The sequence below is a fragment of the Chinchilla lanigera genome, unplaced genomic scaffold, assembly GCF_000276665.1.
Source record: "Chinchilla lanigera isolate Chin_1 unplaced genomic scaffold, ChiLan1.0 scaffold00024, whole genome shotgun sequence".
NCBI classification, from domain to species: Eukaryota; Metazoa; Chordata; class Mammalia; order Rodentia; family Chinchillidae; genus Chinchilla; species Chinchilla lanigera.
In genome coordinates, this window is record NW_004955425.1 from 22,185,418 (window position 1) to 22,198,124 (window position 12,707).

The 12,707-nt window shown below is 46.5% G+C and overlaps 1 protein-coding gene across 1 annotated transcript in view; it reads left to right on the top strand.

Moving 5' to 3' along the window:
• The window catches only part of Arsb (arylsulfatase B), a gene marked incomplete at its 5' end in the record, with an annotated part of 160,715 nt that overhangs the window by 64,911 nt on the left and 83,097 nt on the right, over window positions 1–12,707 (top strand).

Genomic DNA, 12,707 nt, shown 5'->3' on the forward strand with positions numbered 1-12,707 from the left:
GGTTACAGTCCACAAGAAGATTTCCAGTAAACTGACCTTTCCATTGGAAGATTGTCCAACGTGACCTCACACGTGGTCAGAGCAGAAGAGGGGTCAGCGTAAAGTGAGGTGAGCAGACTTGGCTGATGCTGCTGGCTTTGACGAGGAGGAGGGCAGCAGTGCTCCAGAGTGTGGGCAGCTCTAGAAGCGTGGCGGGAGGCAGCGACACTCCCTAGCTCTTCCAGAAAGAGTTCAGCCCTCCTAGTACCTTGAGTCTAGCCCAGTGAAGCCTGTGTTAAACATCTAACCTGTAGAACTGTATGAGCATAAATGTGTGTTTTTTAAACTGTTAAGTGTGAGATAATGTGCTACAGCAGCGAAGGAAACTGGTACAATGACATCCTTTTTACCTATAGCTGGATTTGATTTGCTAACATTTGTAAGGATTTTTCCACCTTTGTTCATTATAGTTTTCTCTTTGTTTTCATTTTCTTTGTAACGTCTGTGTTTGGCTTTGGTGTCAGAGTAATGCTGGCTTCATAGAATAAGTGGGAAACTATAGGCTTCCTTCTAAGTTTTAAGAGTTTAGATAGAACTAGTCTTGCTGATCTCTTAAGTGTTTGGTAGAACATACAGTAAAGCCATTTGGACCTGGCATATTCTTTGTGGGAAGGTCTTTGGTTTTTAACTAGTAATTTAAATTTCTTTAACAGATATAGGGCTACTTAGGTTAGCTATTTCTTTTTTGAACACATATATGGGAAAAAAGTGTTTAAAACTTGATTAATTTCCTTTTTAAAGAAAGTTTTCTTTCAGTACATTCTAAAATACAACATTTAATGTAGTATATTAAATATATATTTAATGTAATACAAATTTTAAAAGTAGTTGCTTTAGTTATGAGACCACCTATATTACAGAAGTACAGATCTTTATTGAATATAAAGTGTACTAAGTCTTTGAATCTTGTTTGCTGGGAAACCTGGTTATGATATGCTTGCTGTGGGTGCAAGCCACTCACACAGGCAGTGAGCATGTGACACTCCGAGAGACAGACACGTTTATCTTGTTAGTCAGTTAATAATGGCCCTGCTGTTGAGGGGTCGAGTCTCTCTCCTTGTGCTGATAGAGTTATTTACAAGTGCACAGAGCTTCAAGCCAGACTCCACACTATGCTAAACCTACCAGGTGGTGAGCACTAACCTGTAAGCCTCTAGAAGAGAGGCCACTGCCTGCTCTTGCCTGTGTGTCCCAAACCTACCACTGCTTAGGGCAGTCACTTCGGATACACTCCCCCATCATCCTTGCCAATTTTTGAAGCTTCTGGAAGTCTTCCTTGCTCAGAGTCTTTATGAGATATGATAAAAAATACAGCGAGGGCTGCTGCTGTCATCCAAAGGAAAGTCAGGCCTGTAAAAACATTATGGGGTGTCCTCATCTACCCTACTCCCCAGATCTGGCACCCCGAAACTGCTGGCTCTTCCCTGAAGACAGAGTAATCCTGAAAGGCGATCATTTTGAACTGATTCAGAACACAGACTGCCATGACAGTGCAACTGCACACGCTTGTGTAAGGTGGGATTCAAGGGGGGATTTATGACAGTGTGCCTTTTATTGAAGTAAGTTTTTAGAAGTTTGAGTGCGTGCCAGAGTTGCCCATCACACCTCACACAGGGAGTCCTGCCAGAAAACTCACACAGTTTCCACAGAGTGGTCACCAGTTTCAGGGCAGAGACTTACAAGTGCAGGAAGTATGTCTTGGTTCTTGTTGCTCCTGTCACATAATTCAGAACTGCTGGCATCCCTGTCCTTCGGTGGAGAAAACGGAGTCGTGATTGAAATGCCCCTCTGGCACTGTGCTGAAAGTTAATGCCACTGTAACAGTATCAAGAGCTGAGGCCAGCGACTGACCATGGGGGTTCCACTTGCCTGGATGGCGTGTGGGGGCTGCTGCTGCTGCGGGCTTTGTTGCCGGTGTGCTCTTGTCGTGTCCTTTGCGCACTTGCTTCTGCTGTGGGATTACACAGCACAGCCTGTCCCTGATACTGGGTGCTCCTGGACTTCACAGCCTCAGAGTACAAACCAGACGAAGCTTCGTGTGCCATAAGCTCCCCAGTGTGTGAGGTTGTTTTAGCAGTACGAGATGGTTTCAGTTGTCTCAGTTAAGAGCGCTGTAGATCCTGACCTTGCTCCAGGGAACCAGGGAATCAGAGCAGAGGGCAGCGTGTCCTCTGGAGCCATCCTCCCTCTATAGGCTCTGTGAGTTCCCATTTCCGTCCAGATCCCACTACAGCCCCCTTGCCTGCAGAGACTCTGGGCCACCTGTCCGCCCCCACTGTGCTCTTCTCAGCTGCAGACAGGGTGCGTCTGTCTGTGAGGCTGGCCTTGTTCACACTGTGGCAGGAGGGCCTCTGAGCCACTTCCATCTGCAAGTGCAACCACGGTCACCTGCTGCTGCCACACCACCCTTGTCCCTGCTCTGCCCCAGCTCTTCCGGGGGCGGGGCTCAGTTCCCTCACTCTCGGATCCCCATAGCCAGCTTGCCCTCTACCTGGGTTTGTGGTCTTGGGGGCAGAACCCATGGTGTTCTGTGTCTTCTTGCTCACTCTCCTGACCTCCTACTCATGCTGACCAGCTCAGAATGATTATCCAAGCCAAACCAAAAGCTCCATCTGTTGACTCTGTCTGCAGTGCCTCGGCAGTACCCATAGCCTGCGTGGCGTGCCTGAGAGAAGCCTTACTCTCTGGGGACATCATTCCAGTGGATACAGAAGGCACATGTGGTGCCCTGTTTAATCTGTAATTATTTTCTCTCTTGGTCTGTGAGCCTAACTTTGTATCAGCAGAGTGAGTTTTCATGTGCGTATGATCGTTGCCTTTGTTGGAAAGCAATGGGTGAAAGTAGTCACATTAGATTGATAGAGGTAGGATCGGTAACATGAATGTGGAATATTAATGTTTTTTCTAGGTCTAAGCTATCCTTTATACCCTGAGCCTCTTGCATATCTTAATGATGTAGAATCATTATTTTAATTATGTATTAGAATATGCTTCATACAGTGATGGGAAAAACGGGTATAGTTTGGAGTTTACCTTCAAAATTAATGTTTTTCATTTTCTTCTCTCCTTCTACAAGGGATCATCTTCAACAGTATGCATCTTCTTAACTCATAGATTCTAGTCTGCTAGGAAATTAGGAAGCCAGACACTGCACATATTATTAGAATTGTGTCTGAGACTAAATAGGCATCAAGTGAGTCTGTGATCTCATGGACTTTATACGCCTATTGTAGTTTCTCAGGGATATTATTTTTGATTTGTGTATTGTTTTCTCTTGTTTTTATACTGATTCGTGGCTGTTTACATCCTTCTGTTTCCTGCTGTGTTTCGCTGCTTGCCTCCTGTTAGGCACTGGGGACCCTGGCTGCTTCCTACCTTCTCTTCCCCAGGGCCGGGCTGGGGTGTCCAGTGTCACCCGGATAGCCCTTATTCTTACCATAGACAGTCTGGTCAGAAGGCTGCTGCCAGTTCATGTGGCTGGGAGTCCAGGATTCCAGGAACTCAGAGTTTGTTTTCCTTTGGCCCAGGAACAAGTATCATCTGTGAATCTGGAGCAAATCTTTTTCTTATACTTTTACCAAGTGTGCATTCAATATTTGAAATTCTTTTATCAAAACACTTCATATTTGGACATATTGAGAGATTTTTTTTGGTGTGTCTGTGGCTTAATATTTCCTTCTCCCAATGTTTTTCAGAGAGACTGGTGCATGCCAGTGTTCTAGGGTGTTTGTCCACCTTTCCTAACATTAACTGAATACCTGAACACTGAAAGATTCTTTAGCATTTGGCAAAACTTCAGAGGAGTACTCTGGGAAGCACAACTGTCCACTCAAGTAGGTTTGTTGATTTTTTAAGTGACTCTAAAAACATACTTTACCACAGTACTTAAGAAGTACAGATTCCGTAAAATGTTGAACATTTAAGTTGTATTATTAACAATAAGTGGGTCAAATTAGAATATTTAACTTGTATTTGGAAACACAAAGACAAATTCAAGGAGTTGATGCTTGCCCAAATAGAGTATGTTACCTTTCTCTGGTTTAACACCTCTGAAAAATCTCTCACCTCTACTTTGATCTTTTTTGCCACGTTGTGAATCCACCATTCTTCTTTTTCTTACCTGTTGGTAGTGTTTTCACCTTTCTTATGCTGTCCATGAATTTTCCAGACTCTCTTATGTGAGTAATTTTCTCATCTGTTGCTTCTTGATTTGGCATTACTGAGGGATAAATGGCTGTCTAGGTAAAAAAATTACCTAGCTTCCTTGAAAGGGTTTTAGTTCTGGAGGGGGAGGGCGAATAATTTGTGAGTAAACTATAATACCCTCTCAGGGTGCCAAAAATATTTAGTTTGCCCTGAAACTAGTAAAAAATATCAAATATTCTTTCAGGATCAAACTGCAGGAACAACAAGGAGGACTGTGTCTAACGCTTAGTACTTTCACTTGCCCAAACATGGTTGTACTGTGTGACTTATTAAGGGAATACAGAATATGAAGATTAAATCTAGTTGTACCCACGCTTTCTAAGGGAGAGCAACTCTGAACATTTTTTTCTTAACTAAGCATCTCCAAGATCTACGACTACCTGTGTTGCAGAAAAAGTTACTTGCCTACCAATATGAAATAAATTAGAACACTTTTCCAGTTCCCAGCTCTGTTGTAGAGAACAAATGTTTTCAATCTTTCAACAGGCTTTCGAGTCTTTTCACTCTTAATACATTTTAAAGGAGAGATAAAATCTCACTGGAATCTCTTCATTGTGAGCAATGACATGGGCCCCATTAAAATGAAGAAATCTGTTACCACAACCCTTTATAACCTCTTTGAATCCTCACATTCGCAGTGCTGGACCAGCCCTGCATCCACCTTCCTTTATCTTCCACTCTTGGTAACTGCATCACATTTTGGTGTAACTGCCAGTTCCACCCTGCCGGCCTCCTCCCCATCTGGCTCAGCAGCAGCCTTCCCCTTGCCAAGTTGTTCATCAGAACGAAGAGTCTGATTCGTGTCTCACTGTGAGCTGAAGGTCAGAGTGCTTATCTGCCCTGAGTGCTGCGAGCCAGGTTCAACCTCTGCCCATAGTCGGATGAATATTCAAACAAATACTTGGTTTCTGATGCTCAACTTGAATCCCAGGCAATTACTCTTCAGCTTCTCTCTTTGATAACAGATGTCCTTTATTTAAACTCATGGAAACAGAAAGGAAAATCATCCTGGGTCCCCTCAGTAATAGCAAAATCCATCCTAATTCATTGTTTTTATGACTCTTCGAGGAGAGAATGTAACGGAAAAGGCCTGAAGTGTGGGTTGGGAGTTGGCTGTGATACCACAATCAGGAATCTGCTTAGTAACTGTCCAGATAGGCACAGTTTGCTGGTCCCAGTGCTTGTCATCTGTGACAATAGCTAACACAGCCTGAGTACTGCTTCTAGGCCAGGTGCTATTTACTAAGATGGGTGTTACTGTCTTCATTTTTCAAGTGAAGAAATTTGAGCTCAGATTCTGAATAACTTGCCTGAACCCAGGGCTTCACTCCCATCACCTGAATGCATTTCAGTAAAATGAGCAACAAGGCAGCAGGTACGGGGAAGAGCAATAACTATCATAAAACAAGTAGATGTCTGTGTCTGTTTAGTGGTCCTTCACCTCAGGAATTCCTTAACTCCTGGCTGCAGAGTGTTTCTAAGAATAGAGTTGGTCAGGCCCCGAGGTGTACACCGGTAATCAGCACTCTGGAAGGCTGGGGCAGGAGGACTGCCCAAGCAACTTGCTGGCCTAGCAAGATCCTGTCTCCAAAGAAGTTACAAAGTGTGAAGGCCCTGGGTTCAAATCCCAGTACTCTGGGGTGGGGTGGGTTGGTCTTTAACTAAGAAGAGATCTTGACTCAGGGCCCTGGCTCACTAATGTGTGCTGCACCAGGCCTGGGGCCTTCTGCACCCTATGCCAAGGCTCTCTGTCCTGTCTTTCCTGCTTCACCTCTGTCACAGGCCTGGTCCCTGCCTCCTAGGAGCAGAAAGACTGTATTTCCCTCTGTGGCTCATCTCGCAGGAGAGCAGGCCTAGCCTCTCCCCTAGGCGCCGTTTCCCCAGAGGGAGATGGTCCTGGCACCCGGCGGGGCTTGGACAGATTGCAAATGGGTGTGTGAGCTCTCTCCTCTGGCCAGGCTCAGAGCTGTCTCACCTGCTCTTGAAGGGCCCCTTTGACTTAGCAGAACTGACCAGGCCATATTGGCATTTGTGGGTTTGGTATTTGCTTAAATCCCTGCCAGGGTTCTGCAGTCCCCTTGCCAGTGTTCCGCAGGTTGAGCAGCATCTGTATGTTAAGCTCCTATAAGTCAAGATCTTCAAATGGTGGAAGACCCAGAAAGAGCTGTGTGGTAACCAAAGGGAATGTTGAATGTCTTCAACTTTTGTTTCAGTGAGCGGCTTTTTCTCTCCTTGTTTGTCTTCCCCATCATTGAGCCCTTCTTCTTGGCAGGTCCTGTTCTGGGTCTTTTGCATACAAACAATGAGGCATATTCTTGCCTGGAGGAGCTGAGTTATGAGGAAGACAAAACCACAGACAACTCATTAGCAACAGACAGATAAGTGCAGGCGGAGTTCTGTGGGCTATTAAGCAACGGGTTCACAGAAGATGTGACATTCCACCCAGGGCTTAAAGTGGCGTTAGGCAGGAAGAAAGGGAAAGGGCATTTTGGGAATTTAGCTCAGCGGCAAAAAGCGCCTTCCTGGCAAGCGCAAGGTCGTGAGTTCGGTTCCCGGTACCGGAGAAAAACCAAAAAAAAATACGATTGATTTAGGCAAGGGAGCGTGACACTAGCATGAGAGGACACGACATGTTCTAAACACACAGAGTTCAGTTCTACATGACTGAGCACAGGGCACTCTTTATAGGGGAAGGACAATGAGTGTTGATCCCCAAAATAGGTTGAAGCCAGATGTGAAGGATTCTAGTGGTTGGAAAGCCATCAGGTGTTTAAACGTGGATGTGGCCTGATTGGTTTGGGGCTCACAGAGCACCCCCTGGTGGCAGCATGGGGCAGGAGAGCCGTGCGCAGGAGCGCAGGTGGAGGGCACCTGCCCTACGGCCTGCAGCTGGAGAGAGGATGGATTGGGAGCCCAGTGCCCAGGGCAGAGCCGAGTGTGTATTCGGTGGGCTATGCGGTTCTGTCTCAGGTAAGCGAATGTAGAGCCCCAAGGAAAGAGAAGACCTGAGGAGAATGTCACTATGCAAGTCGAGGGTCTGGATGGACAAATATTTCCTCCAGAATGTTTTAGCAGGAGAGAATGGAGTTTACCTGTTCCTTTAGATGCCTAGGCATAGACTAATTCTCCAGTTTTCATTTTAGTAGTTAACCAACTGAAACCAGAAGAGACAACATCAGCAGGCAGGTGCACCGTGGGTCAGAGCAGCATCTCTGCTGTGGAAGTGATGTTGCCGGCCCATCCATCCATCAGTGCAGAGACCAGGCCCTGTCCTGCGGCTGAGGAGCCTGTGTCAGAGGTGGAGGAGGCTTTGGGGAGCCTCGGGCTCGAGCAGCAGGAGCACTGAGGCAGAAATCAGTGCTGATGGTTCAGGATCGCCTTCCACAGCCAAGCCCAGCAGGGAACTGTTTGGGGGAGTGGCCCTAGGAATGAATGTTGTTGTCATGCTTTCATTTTAAATTTTATCAGCTGGATAGGGATCAGGCTTCATTGTTATAAACTTAATGTGCTTTGTTCAGATTTTTGGCTAGCCAGTGTTTTTCCATGACTTTTTGACAGTTAGTTTTTGCTCAATAATGAATAATAAAGTGAGATTTACTATCTGTGTAAGGCAACATTTGTTTTATTTTGACATTTCTAGACAGCAAAGGTTTTATAATTAGGTTTGCTCCCTCTGCCAAACCATTAACTGAAAAAACTATATTCCTGAGAAAAGGCTTCATCGTTTCTCCCACTAGCTGGAATCATCTTACTTTGATTTGGAAGGTATTTTTTTATAAGTCAGAAAGTGAAACTAAAATTTCTCTTGAAACAAGATTCTTAATGACAAAAAAATGTATCTCTACTTAATAGAAAATCAAAAGGGTGAAAAAAAACGTTGGAATTCATGGTGGTTCCATTGTCTTTTTTAAATTTGAATTTGTGTCAGACTTAAATGAGGACTGTAGGAGATTCCCTTTTCTGCCTTATTTGAAGTGAGTGTATTGTTTGGCTGTTATTTTTATGGTAATGGGGATTAAACCCAGGGCCTTGCACATGCTAGGCAAGCACTCTACCACTGAACTACAGCCCCAGCCCTTTTTAAGAATTTTATTTTGAGACAAGGTCTCACTGAGTTGCCTAGGCTAGCCTTGCACTTGCAGTCCTCATGCCTCAGCCTCCGGAGAAGCTCAGATGATAAGTGTGTGCCACCATGCCCAGTTGAACTTATTATATTTTTGCCGTTACTCTGGGTGAGTTTAGTTTTGAATTCTTTGCAATACCCAGCAGAATGTCCTAGAGCTGAGCACAGCACCTTATTTCTCATGTATTTGGCCAGGAAAGGCCAAATGTGGTGGATTCTGCCCCTTTGCTGAGGAGTGCCAGGCTGGCCTCTGAGGGGAAGGCTGAGCTGTCCCCTTCCCATAGCCACAGCTGCACCTGCTGGGGGAGTCAGAGAAGTTTCTTTGTCCCTGGTCGTGCTTTCTCTTCAATACTCCAAAAAGTGATGGAGGAGGCCACTTGGGTAGCTAGTGATAGAATCACTTGTCGTTGCTAGTGGCAAAAAATCACCAAGAGCTGATGGTCAAAGCAGCCCTGCCCTTGCTGTGAGAGTCACCTTCCAGCGCCTACAGCAGCAGTGACCAGAAGCTTCCAGCCTGGAGCATTTCCCCTTCTGAGTCAGAACTGAGGGGCTGCTCCTGACCAGCTGCCCTTTCCTCATCTTCTCCTCCCTATTTTCATCCAGTACTTCGTATTGAGCACAGGGAAGTATATGGAGCTGAAGGAGACATTATGCAATGTGGCAAGGAGGCGTGTCTGTTCTGAACAGTGACTGCAGGGGCCTTCCGCGGCTCACAGCTGGTGTCACGTACAGCATCCAGGCAGCAGAGGGAGGGAACACCACTGTCCCAGCCTTTGTGGTGTCTTGAAGTTTTGAATCTCGCAAAGTGTGTCTTGTTTTAAGTTTTGCTGTGTTGTGTGGGCACTGGAGACTCTGAGGGGTACAGAATATGAGATGGGACATGTGCTTCGTAGACCAGGTGGCGAAGGAAACATTCGGTGGCGCTGGAGGTGGGCTTGCAGAAGCGAGTGAGACTAAGTGCTGAGCTCGGTCACCACCCAGCCCACACCGAAGAAGCATGACCTCCAGCCGGATGTGGCAGCACACACCTGTAATCCCAGCACCAGGAGGCTGAAGCAGGAGGATCACTGCAAAGACAATGCCAGCCTGGGCTACATCGTGAGTTCAAGGCCAGCCTGAACTACATGGTGAGACCCTATCTCAAAAAACACACAAACAAAGCATGACTTTCATCTCATTCAGCAATAGCGCTTCGCCATGTCCCTTCATGAGGTGCACAGGAACCGAGGGGCTGTGTGTTTGGGGCTTGATCAGAGCCTCCTTGGCAGCAAAGCCTCGAATTTCTTCCCTGCCAGCCACAAAAGGAATTATCCTCACCCTGAAATAGGAAGGGGGAAGAATGTGCCCGTGGCGGGGGCCGGCCATGGCTGTGGTGTGCGAGGGGAAGGGACCGTGTGTGGCTCCATGTGTGAGTCCACTCCGCACTAGCAACCCGGGACGTGGTGTCGCGGCCACAGACTTGGCTGGAATCCACTTAGCTGTGTGGACTCTTCAAACTCATTTCTTGCGCTACAGGACCGTTATAAGACTATACTACTTGAGTTGCTGTGAATTTTAGAAACAACCATCCCTTCTGCCGATGGAGCGCATAGGTGCCCTGCCGAAACTGATTGCAAATGGTGTCACTTTATTCTTACTGTAATACGTGGGCTAGGGATTGTTATCTCCACATTCAAGAGAAGGAAGGTGAAGTGGCGTCTAGGTTCTGGCCACGCAGTGAGGGGCCAGCATCAGGTCTCAGTTCCGGCTCTGTCAGATCCTGACCCCGGGAGAGGTCTGAGTGGTCCAAGTGGTGGCCGGAGTGCAGATGGAGCTCAGCAGGTCACTTCCCCTTCCTCCCAGGTGCAGAGGTCTCTCCACAGCCACAGTTTCACTTTATGTGCTTTCAGTTACCTGCAGTCAACCACGGTCCAAAAACATTAAATGGAAAATTCCCAAAATAAATAGTTCATAAGGTTCCAGTTGCATAGGGTGATGGTATCTTGTGCCATCCTGCTCAGTCCTGCCCAAGATGTGAATCATCTCTTTGGCCAGCATACAGTACAGTAAGATATTTAGAGAGAAAGACATATTTATGTAACCTTTTTTTATTCCTTTTTCTTCCTTTTTTCTTGGGGAGCTGCTTGGTATGTTCAGGCTGGCCTTGAGCTCCTTGGGTTGAAGTATTTTTCCTCCTTAGCCTCTAGAGTAGCTGCGACCACGGGCACCTAGTGCTATGCCAGCCCATGTAACTGGTCGTAATGGAATTGCTCTGTTGTATTGTTAATGTCTTACTGTGCCTACATACACATTTAGCTTTCCCATAGGTGTGAGTGCATAGGAGCGAACACAGTATACATGGAAGGCTCAGACTAGTCAAGGTTCAGGTGTTCTCTGGAGTCTCAGAACACATGCCCCAGGGATTGGAGGGGACTACAGCATGACATTCTCTGGTGCAGATCTGTTGGATGCCCTCATGTGGCTCATTTGGACAACTGTGGTGGTTTTTAAAAAACTTTTAATATATACACAAGTAAGAGTTATTTAAAATGTGTCCCTAAAGTCACTTAAGTGTGTGGTGCTTTTGAAGCCGATGTGATTGTACACACTGAGGGTCCAAGAACAACAGCTTGTTTTCCACAGTTCTGACCTAACATGAACTCTGCAGCGTCGCTGGCTAGTGAGATGCCTGACTGCAGTTGGTGTCGTAGCTCCTACTCGGCTTCACCAGTGTCTTTGTCTGCTCTGTGGTCCTGAAAGAGAAACCTCCTTCCTTCCTGGCCTCTGCTCTTCACAGAGCTTTCTCTCGCCATCTTGCCAAGAAGGGAAGAATTTACATACAAATCTGAGTTTACAGAGATATTTATAAACCTTGGAAAAGTCTTTACCTTTTACACTTAGGAAAGAGGTCAGATCACCAGGGAGTGCTGGATTAATTCAGTCACCAGTTTAAATGCCAGAAAGTCTTTCAGGAAGAGTATTAAAGGTCTGCAGTCCTGACTCAGGAGCTGTATGTCCTGAAGTGAAACTCACTTGGAGTTTTCTTCCCCTGTGCTGTACTGAGTCACGCTTGGGGGCGTGAGCCCTAGGCCATAGTTTGGCCCAGGCACCTAGCAGGGACTCCTCATTCAGTGGCCCCACCAGTAGCAGAGTCAGAGGTCCTGTGTCATGAGTGTCCCGTGCTGGACCCTGGTTCTGTCTGTGCAGTGGTGGGCTGAGTCCAGTGGGAGAGTGTAGAGAGCCCTTCCCAGTCCTTGTTGTGGCCCAGGAAGTTTATATTTGTAATTCCATGGAAAAGTTACTGGAATTCTGGTAAGTTAATTTTAATCTACTGCTTTTAGTGTAACCCATGGGGAGAATAAAGACACTAAGACATGTTTGTAGTTATGGGGAGCCAAGGGGTCCTACGTCCAGCCACAGTGACGGCTAACCAGAACAAAGGCCTCGACCCAGGCCCAAAGCATCAGCATGTGAACACTGTTGGAATCAAAGCAGATTTCAGACACACTGGGTTTTATTTATTTGTGAAGAAGGGAGTGGCTTGAGGATGAGTGACTGTGAGAATGGCAGGAATTAGGTGAGCACTGTGAGCCGGGCTAGGTAGGAGGCCTGAAACCACCTCTGTGATATGCAGAGAGAAGGATATGCAGAAGGAGTCATCTGCATAACACAATTTGAGGGAGTATCTAATGTGTTGGGGTCGGTACTTTAGCTCTGACGTGTGATCTTTTATGCCCTGGGCAGTCAGGGCCTCTTTTCTTGAGGCTCGATCCTAGGGAACGCAGACAGCGTGGACATGGCTCTCTATCTTGTCTTGTCCTGGCTCACACAAGGGTGCAAGGAAGAGGGAGCACTGCCTGCCTTCTTCAGAGACCACCATCAGCACCTGGGCTGGACCGATGTGCACTGCTTAAAGCCAACTGAAGGGACAAGGAACAGTCCCAGCCAGCTCTGTACGTATCAGTACATGGAAATAGGGTCAGGTTCCGCCAAAATGGAGACGATTGCTCCTCCTTCAAGGAGAGTTGCCCAGGTGCCCTCCGCAGGAGAGGGTAAGTTCCCATGTTACTCTTCAAGCACCGTTTAGTGAGAGTGCATGTGGAACCCTCTGACCTTAAACGTGTGTAAGGATTGGCCCTGTCCTTTTCCACCTAAACAACACACAAATTCTCAAAAGATACTAAGTGAACGTGGGAGCAGCAGAGCATTGCTGTGGGAACTCGTGTGTCACAGCAAACTGATCATCTCCAAAGAGTTGAGGCAAGGGCATGTTTTTAAAGGAAAATAGAAGAATTCCTTAAGTAATTTTGAAGCAATAATCCTTGGCTTACAGGATCAGTCACAAGAGTGACAGCCATGC